We start from the raw sequence: 10,570 nt of genomic DNA on the forward strand, positions 1-10,570 counted from the left end.
TGGAGGAGGCCACGGTCGAGTCCATCCACCGCGCCTTCGCCACCGGCGAGCTCACCTCCCACGGCCTCGTCGAGCTCTACCTATGCCGCATCGCGTCCCTCGACCTGGCCCTCCACGCCGTCATCGAGACCGCCGCCGCCGCCCGCGCCGACGCCGCCCGCCTCGAGGGGGCCGTGCTCTCGCTGCTCCACGGCATCCCCTGCTGATCAAGGACAACATCGCGGCGGCTGGCGACGGATCCGGGAGGATGAACGCGACGGCCGGGTCGCTCACGCTGGTCGGGTCCCGCCCCGCCCGCGACACCGGCGTGGTCGAGCGGCTCCGTCGCGCCGGCGCGGTGGTCCTCGACACCACCAGCCTTAGCGAGTGGTGCAACTTCCGCGGCCCCCGCATCCCTGCCGGCTGGAGCCCCCGCGCCGGCCAGGGCATTGTGAGCAGCAGATCCTCCCCTTCCCTCTTGTTTCCTTCATGTATTATGCTTGCTTCTCCTTGCCTGGAAGGTAGAACTGCAAATTCTGACTCTGAATCATATAAAAAGTTGCCAGAAGTATGTAAAAGTTAAATAATATTGGCATAAAACAATTAAAAATTATAGATACGATGGAGACGTATTAGTGAGCATCATGAAATTGGTGATGGAGGAAGGTTGATGATGATGACAACGTCGAATCCCCCTCGCTCTCCGGAGCCCAGAACGGACTTCAGATCTGGCCTCTCGATGAAGAACAAGAGGTGCCGGCAGCTTTGTATTGTACAACGTGATGATTCCTTCTCTCTGATTTCTTTTTGGACAAATAAGTACTTATGGAGTTCGAGATAGGGTTGCGGGAGCTGCCAGGGGCCCACAAGCTCGCCAGGCGCACCCTGGGGGGTGCGTCCCCTAAGCTTGTGGCGCCCTGGTGCCCCCCTCTGGTAATGTCCTTCGCCAATATTTTTTATATATTCTGAAATAATTCTCTGTAAATTTTCAGCTCAATCCGAAAACTTCTATTTCTGCACAAAGACAACACCATGGCAATTCTGCTGAAAACAGCACCAGTCCGGGTTAGTTCAATTGAAATTATGCAAATTAGAGTCCAAAACAAAAGCAAAAGTGTTTGGAAAAGTTGATATGTTTGGGACGTATCAACTCCCCAAGCTTAACTTATTGTTTGTCCTCAAGCAATTCAGTTGACAAACTAAAAGTGATAAAGAAAACTTTTATCAAACTCTTTTTGTTCTTGTTATTGCAAATATACTTAACTAATGCTCAAGTTTTCTGCAAGGATTATGAACTAACCATATTCATGATAACATTTAGGTTTCACATTTACTCATACCAATGACATAACCAACTAGCGAGAAATAATAAGATATCTCGGATGCCAACAATTTGTCAAAATAATCATGACACAATATGATAACATTGTATCTCCCTAGCACTTTCTGAGACCGCAAAACATAAATGCAGAGCACCTATGAAGTTCAAGCAACGACAAACATTGTAATTCATGATACAAAAGATCCAGTCATAATAACACCCAACATTAACTACACCCAATGCATAAGAATGCCAATAGTGCTCTCCAAGTGGTGATTCAATGAGAGTGTGATGACTCAACAATAAAAGTAAAATAACATAAAAGTAAGTGGATAGGCCCTTCGTAGAGGGGAGCAAGGATTTGCAGAGGTGCCAGAGGTCAAAGCTTAAAACAGAGATGAAATTAATTTTAAGAGGTATGCCTGTCCTGTCAATGTTACGACCGAGAGTTTTCAATATCTTCCATGGTAAACAAATTAGCGACGATTCCCAAGCGGAAAAGGTAAAGTTTACTTCCCCTTCACCAACAATCACAAGTCATGGCTAGCCGAATCCTCGGGTGCCCTCCATACCAACAACTTTCCGAGGGAGTTTGTTTGATTATTTTGCGATTTGATCATGGGACTGGGCATCCATATTACCGGTCCCTCTCGTGTAAGGACAAGTGAATAAACACTCATCATGAAAATAACCCGCTTAGCATGGAAGATGTTGGAAATATGCCCTAGAGGCAATAATAAAAGGATTATTATTATATTTCCTTCTTCATGATAATTGTCTTTTATTCATGCTATAATTGTATTATCCGGAAATCGTAATACACGTGTGAATACATAGACCACAATACGTCCCTAGTAAGCCTCTAGTTGACTAGCTCGTTGGTCAACAGATAGTCATGGTTTCCTGACTATGGACATTAGATGTCGTTGACAACGGGATCACATCATTAGTAGAATGATGTGATGGACAAGACCCATTCCTAAGCATAGCACAAGATCGTGTAGTTCGTTTTGCTAGAGCTTTTCTAATGTCAAGTATCTCTTCCTTAGACCATGAGATCGTGTAACTCCCGGATACCGTAGGAGTGCTTTGAGTGTACCAAACGTCACAACGTAACTGGGTGACTATAAAGGTGCACTACAGGCATCTCCGAAAGTGTCTGTTGGGTTGACACGGATCGAGACTGGGATTTGTCACTCCGTATGACGGAGAGGTATCACTGGGCCCACTCGGTAGTGCATCATCATAATGAGCTCAAAGTGACCAAGTGTCTGGTCACGGGATCATGCATTACGGTACGAGTAAAGTGACTTGCCGATAACGAGACTGAAAGAGGTATTGGGATACCGACGATCGAGTCTCAGGCAAGTAACATACCGTCTGAAGGGAATAGTATACGGGGTTGCTTGAACCCTCGACATCGTGGTTCATCCGATGAGATCATCGAGGAGTATGTGGGAGCCAACATGGGTATCCAGATCCCGCTGTTGGTTATTGACCGGAGAGCCGTCTCGATCATGTCTGCATGTCTCCCGAACCCGTAGGGTCTACACACTTAAGGTTCAGTGACGCTAGGGTTGTATGAATATGAGTATGCAGCAAAACGAATGTTGTTCGAAGTCCCGGATGAGATCCCGGACGTCGCGATGAGTTCCGGAATGGTCCGGAGGTAAAGAAAACTATATAGGAAGTGCTGTTTCGGCCATCGGGAAAGTTTCGGGGTCACCTGGTATTTTACCGGGACCACCTGAAGGGTCCCGGGGGTCCACCGGGTGGGGCCACCTATCCTGGAGGACCCCGTGGGCTGAAGTGGGAGGGGAACCAGCCCCTAGTGGGCTGGTACTCCCCCCTTGGGCCCCCCTGCGCCTAGGGTTGGAAACCCTAGGTGGGAGGGCGCACCACTTGCCTTGGGGGGCACTACACCCCCCTGGCCGCCGCCCCCTTGGGAGATTACATCTCCCAGGGCCGGCGCCCCCCTGTGGGCCCATATAAAGGAGGGCGGGGGGGAGGGCAGCCGCACCCAAGTCTTGGCGCCCCTCCCCTGCTACACCTCGTCCTCCTCCCGCAGCAGCTTGGCGAAGCCCTGCCGGAGTTCTGCTGCATCCACCACCACGCCGTCGTGCTGCTGGATCATCATCAACCTCTCCTTCCCCCTTGCTGGATCAAGACGGAGGAGACGTCACGCTGACCGTACGTGTGTTGAACGCGGAGGTGCCGTCCGTTCGGCGCTAGGATCTCCGATGATAGGATCACGACGAGAACGACTACCTCAACCTCGTTCTTTTGAATGCTTCCGCTCGCGATCTACAAAGTGGTATGTAGATGCATCTCTCCTTTCACTCGTTGCTTAGATGAACTCATAGATGGATCTTGGTGAAACCGTAGGAAAATTTTTATTTTCTGCAACGTTCCCCAACAGTGGTATCAGAGCTAGTTCTATGCGTAGTTCTCTATTGCACGAGTAGAACACAATTTTGTTATGGGCATAGATCTTGTCAACTTGCTTGCCGCTACTAGTCTTTTCTTGCTTCAGCGGTATTGTGGGATGAAGCGGCCCGGACCGACCTTACACGTACGCTTACGTGAGACAGGTTCCACCGACTGACATGCACTAGTTGCATAAGGTGGCTAGCGGGTGTCTGTCTCTCCTACTTTAGTTGGAGCGGATTAGATGAAAAGGGTCCTTATGAAGGGTAAATAGAAGTTGACAAAATCACGTTGTGGTTATTCGTAGGTAAGAAAACGTTCTTGCTAGAACCCAATTGCAGCCACGTAAAAGATGCAACAACAATTAGAGTACGTCTAACTTGTTTTTGCAGCAATTGTCATGTGATGTGATATGGCCAGAAGTTGTGATGAATGATGAATGATATATTGTGATGTATGAGATCATGTTCTTGTAATAGGAATCACGACTTGCATGTCGATGAGTATGACAACCGGCAGGAGCCATAGGAGTTGTCTTTATTTTTTGTATGACCTGCATGGCATTGAAGAACGCCATGTAAATTACTTTACTTTATTGCTAAACGCGTTAGCCATAGAAGTAGAAGTAGTCGTTGGCGTGACAACTTCATGAAGACACAATGATGGAGATCATGGTGTCATGCCGGTGACGAAGATGATCATGGAGCCCCGAAGATGGAGATCGAAGGAGCTATATGATATTGGCCATATCATGTCACTACTATATAATTGCATGTGATGTTTATTATGTTTTATGCATCTTGTTTACTTAGAACGGCGGTAGTAAATAAGATGATCCCTTATAATAATTTCAAGAAAGTGTTCCCCCTAACTATGCACCGTTGCTAAAGTTCGTCGTTTCGAAGCACCACGTGATGATCGGGTGTGATAGATCCTTACGTTCACATAGAACGGATGTAAGACAGATTTACACATGCAGAACACTTAGGGTTAACTTGACAAGCCTAGCATGTACAGACATGGCCTCAGAACACAGAGACCGAAAGGTCGAACATGAGTCGTATGGAAGATACGATCAACATGGAGATGTTCACCGATGATGACTAGTCCGTCTCACGTGATGATCGGACACGTCCTAGTTGACTCGGATCGTGTAACACTTAGATGACTAGAGGGATGTCTAATCTGAGTGGGAGTTCATTAAATAATTTGATTAGATGAACTTAATTATCATGAACTTAGTCTAAAACTTTTGCAAAATATGTCTTGTAGATCAAATGGCCAACGCTCATGTCAACATGAACTTCAACGCGTTCCTAGAGAAAACCAAGCTGAAAGATGATGGCAGCAACTATTCGGACTGGGTCCGGAACCTGAGGATCATCCTCATAGCAGCCAAGAAAGATTATGTCCTAGATGCACCGCTAGGTGAAGCACCCATCCCAGAGAACCAAGACATTATGAACACTTGGCAATCACGTGCTGATGATTACTCCTTCGTTCAGTGCGGCATGCTTTACAGCTTAGAACTGGGGCTCCAAAAGCGTTTTGAGAAGCACGGAGCATATGAGATGTTCGAGGAGCTGAAAATGGTTTTCCAAGCTCATGCCCGGGTCGAGAGATATGAAGTCTCCGACAAGTTCTATAGTTGTAAGATGGAGGAAAACAGTTCTGTCAGTGAGCACATACTCAAAATGTCTGGGTTGCAGAACCGCCTGTCCCAGTTGGAGATCAACCTCCCGGAAGAGGCGGTCATTGACAGAATCCTTCAGTCGCTCCCACCGAGCTACAAGAGCTTTGTGTTGAACTACAATATGCAGGGGATGGTGAAGACCATTCCTGAAGTATTCTCAATGCTGAAGTCAGCAGAGGTTGAAATCAAGAAAGAACATCAGGTGTTGATGGTCAATAAGACCACTAAGTTCAAGAAGGGCAAGGGTAAGAAGAACTTCAAGAAGGACGGCAAAGATGTTGCCGCGCCCGGTAAGCCAGTTGCCGGGAAGAAGTCAAAGAATGGACCCAAGCCTGAGACTGAGTGCTTTTATTGCAAGGGGAAGGGTCACTGGAAGTGGAACTGCCCCAAATACTTAGCGGACAAGAAGGCCGGCAACACTAAAGGTATATTTGATATACATGTAATTGATGTGTACCTTACTGGTACTCGTAGTAACTCCTGGGTATTTGATACCGGTGCCGTTGCTCACATTTGTAACTCACAACAGGAGCTTCGGAATAAGCGGAGACTGGCGAAGGATGAGGTGACGATGCGCGTCAGGAATGGTTCCAAGGTCGATGTGATCGCCATCAGCATGCTACCTCTATATTTACCTATGGGATTAGTTTTAAACCTCAATAATTGTTATTTAGTGCCAAGTTTGAGCATGAACATTGTATCTGGATCTCGTTTGATACGAGATGGCTACTCATTTAAATCCGAGAATAATGGTTGTTCTATTTATATGAGAGATATGTTTTATGGTCATGCCCCGATGGTCAATGGTTTATTCTTAATGAATCTCGAACGTAATGTTACACATATTCATAGCGTGAATACCAAAAGATGTAAAGTTGATAACGATAGTCCCACATACTTGTGGCACTGCAGCCTTGGTCACATTGGTGTCAAGCGCTTGAAGAAGCTCCATGCTGATGGACTTTTAGAGTCTCTAGATTATGAATCATTTGACACATGCGAACCATGCCTCATGGGCAAAATGACCAAGACCCCGTTCTCCGGAATAATGGAGCAAGCAACCAACTTATTGGAAATCATACATACTGATGTGTGTGGTCCAATGAGCGTTGAGGCTCGCGGAGGATATCGTTATGTTCTCACTCTCACTGATGACTTGAGTAGATATGGGTATGTCTACTTGATGAAACACAAGTCTGAGACCTTTGAAAAGTTCAAGGAATTTTAGAATGAAGTAGAGAATCAACGTGACCGAAAGATAAAATTCTTACGATCGGATCGTGGAGGAGAATATTTAAGTCACGAATTTGGTACACACTTAAGAAAATATGGAATCGTTTCACAACTCACGCCGCCTGGAACACCTCAAGGTAACGGTGTGTCCGAACATCGTAATCGCACTCTATTGGATATGGTGCTATCTATGATGTCTCTTACCGATTTACCGCTATCATTTTGGGGATACGCTCTAGAGACAGCTACATTCACTTTAAATAGGGCACCGTCTAAATCCGTTGAGACGACACCGTATGAATTATGGTTTGGGAAGAAACCTAAGCTGTCGTTTCTGAAAGTTTGGGGATGCAATGCTTATGTCAAGAAACTTCAACCTGAAAAGCTCGAACCCAAGTCGGAAAAATGCGTCTTCATAGGATACCCTAAGGAAACCATTGGGTATACCTTCTACTTAAGATCCGAGGGCAAGATCTTTGTTGCCAAGAACGGATCCTTTCTGGAAAAAGAGTTTCTCTCGAAAGGAGTAAGTGGGAGGAAAGTAGAACTCGATGAAGTACTACCTCTTGAACCGGAAAGTAGTGCAGCTCAGGAAAACGTTCCTGTGGTGCCTACACCGAATGGAGAGGAAATTAATGATGATGATTAAGGTACTTCTGATCAAGTTGCTACTGAACTTCATAGGTCCACAAGGACACGTTCCACACCAGAGTGGTATGGCAACCCTGTCCTGGAAATCATGTTGTTAGACAACGGTGAACCTTCGAACTATGAAGAAGCGATGGCGGGCCCAGATTCCAACAAATGGCTAGAAGCCATGAAATCCGAGATAGAATCCATGTATGAAAACAAAGTATGGACTTTGACTGACTTGCTCGATGATCGGCGAGCGATAGAAAACAAATGGATCTTTAAGAAGAAGACGGACGCGGATGGTAATGTCACCATCTATAAAGCTCGACTTGTCGCTAAGGGTTATCGGCAAGTTCAAGGGATTGACTACGATGAGACTTTCTCTCCCGTAGCGAAGCTTAAGTCCGTACGAATCATGTTAGCAATTGCCGCATACTATGATTATGAGATATGGCAGATGGACGTCAAAACGGCATTCCTTAACGGGCATCTTAAGGAAGAACTGTATATGATGCAGCCGGAGGGTTTTGTCGATCCTAAGAATGCTAACAAAGTATGCAAGCTCCAGCGATCCATTTATGGGCTGGTGCAAGCATCTCGGAGTTGGAACATTCGCTTTGATGAGATGATCAAAGCGTTTGGGTTTATGCAGACTTATGGAGAAGCCTGCGTTTACAAGAAAGTGAGTGGGAGCTCTGTAGCATTTCTCATATTATATGTAGATGACATACTTTTGATGGGAAATGATATAGAATTCTTGGACAACATTAAGGCCTACTTGAATAAGTGTTTTTCAATGAAGGACCTTGGAGAAGCTGCTTATATATTAGGCATCAAGATCTATAGGGATAGATCGAGACGCCTCATAGGTCTTTCACAAAGCACATACCTTGATAAGATTTTGAAGAAGTTCAAAATGGATCAGTCCAAGAAAGGGTTCTTGCCTGTACTGCAAGGTGTGAGATTGAGCTCGGCTCAATGCCCGACCACGGCAAAAGATAAAGAAGAGATGAGCGTCATCCCCTATGCCTCAGCCATAGGATCTAATATGTATGCCATGCTGTGTACCAGACCTGATGTAAACCTTGCCGTAAGTTTGGTAGGAAGGTACCAAAGTAATCCCGGCAAGGAACATTGGACAGCGGTCAAGAATATCCTGAAGTACCTGAAAAGGACAAAGGACATGTTTCTCGTTTATGGAGGTGATGAAGAGCTTGTCGTAAAGGGTTACGTCGACGCTAGCTTCGACACATATCTGGATGACTCTAAGTCACAAACCGGATACGTGTATATGTTGAATGGTGGAGCAGTAAGCTGGTGCAGCTGCAAGCAGAGCGTCGTGGCGGGATCTACATGTGAAGCGGAGTACATGGCAGCCTCGGAGGCAGCGCATGAAGCAATTTGGATGAACGAGTTCATCACCGACCTAGGAGTCATACCCAATGCGTCGGGGCCGATCAAACTCTTCTGTGACAACACTGGAGCTATTGCCCTTGCCAAGGAGCCCAGGTTTCACAAGAAGACCAGGCACATCAAGCGTCGCTTCAACTCCATTCGTGAAAATGTTCAAGCTAGAGACATAGATATTTGCAAAGTACATACGGATCTGAATGTCGCAGATCCATTGACTAAACCTCTCTCGCGAACAAAACATGATCAACACCAGAACTCTATGGGTGTTCGATTTATCACAATGTAACTAGATTATTGACTCTAGTGCAAGTGAGAGACTATTGGAAATATGCCCTAGAGGCAATAATAAAAGGATTATTATTATATTTCCTTGTTCATGATAATTGTCTTTTATTCATGCTATAATTGTATTATCCGAAAATCGTAATACACGTGTGAATACATAGACCACAATACGTCCCTAGTAAGCCTCTAGTTGACTAGCTCGTTGGTCAACAGATAGTCATGGTTTCCTGACTATGGACATTAGATGTCATTGACAACGGGATCACATCATTAGGAGAATGATGTGATGGACAAGACCCATTCCTAAGCATAGCACAAGATCGTGTAGTTCGTTTTGAAGAGCTTTTCCAATGTCAAGTATCTCTTCCTTAGACCATGAGATCGTGTAACTCCCGGATACCGTAGGAGTGCTTTGGGTGTACCAAACGTCACAACGTAACTGGGTGACTATAAAGGTGCACTATAGGCATCTCTGAAAGTGTCTGTTGGGTTGACACAGATCGAGACTGGGATTTGTCACTCCGTATGACGGAGAGGTATCACTGGGCCCACTCGGTAGTGCATCATCATAATGAGCTCAAAGTGACCAAGTGTCTGGTCACGGGATCATGCATTACGGTACGAGTAAAGTGACTTGCCGGTAACAAGACTGAACGAGGTATTGGGATATCGACGATCGAGTCTCGGGCAAGTAACATACCGTCTGACAAAGGGAATAGTATACGGGGTTGCTTGAACCCTCGACATCGTGGTTCATCCGATGAGATCATGGAGGAGTATGTGGGAGCCAACATGGGTATCCAGATCCCGCTGTTGGTTATTGACCGGAGAGCCGTCTTGGTCATGTCTGCATGTCTCCCGAACCCGTAGGGTCTACACACTTAAGGTTCGGTGATGCTAGGGTTGTATGAATATGAGTATGCAGCAAACCGAATGTTGTTCGGAGTCCCGGATGAGATCCTGGACGTCGCGAGGAGTTCCAGAATGGTCCGGAGGTAAAGAAGACTATATAGGAAGTGCTGTTTCGGCCATCGGGAAAGTTTCGGGGTCACCCGGTATTGTACCGGGACCACCGGAAGGGTCCCGGGGGTCCACCGGGTGGGGCCACCTATCCCGGAGGGCCCCGTGGGCTGAAGTGGGAGGGGAACCAGCCCCTAGTGGGCTGGTACGCCCCCCTTGGGCCCCCCTGCGCCTAGGGTTGGAAACCCTAGGTGGGGGGGCGCACCACTTGCCTTGGGGGGCACTCCACCCCCCTGGCCGCCGCCCCCTTGGGAGATTGCATCTCCCAGGGCCGGCGCCCCCCCTGGGGGCCTATATAAAGGAGGGCAGGGGGGAGGGCAGCCGCACCCAAGTCTTGGCGCCTCCCTCCCCCTGCTACACCTCGTCCTCCTCCCACAGCAGCTTGGCGAAGCCCTGCCGGAGTTTTGCTACATCCACCACCACGCCGTCGTGCTGCTGGATCATCATCAACCTCTCCTTCCCCCTTGCTGGATCAAGACGGAGGAGACGTCACGCTGACCGTACGTGTGTTGAACGCAGAGGCGCCGTCCGTTCGGCGCTAGGATCTCCGGTGATAGGATCACGAC

The sequence above is a fragment of the Triticum dicoccoides genome, chromosome 1B (genome assembly GCF_002162155.2).
Source record: "Triticum dicoccoides isolate Atlit2015 ecotype Zavitan chromosome 1B, WEW_v2.0, whole genome shotgun sequence".
NCBI lineage: Eukaryota > Viridiplantae > Streptophyta > Magnoliopsida > Poales > Poaceae > Triticum > Triticum dicoccoides.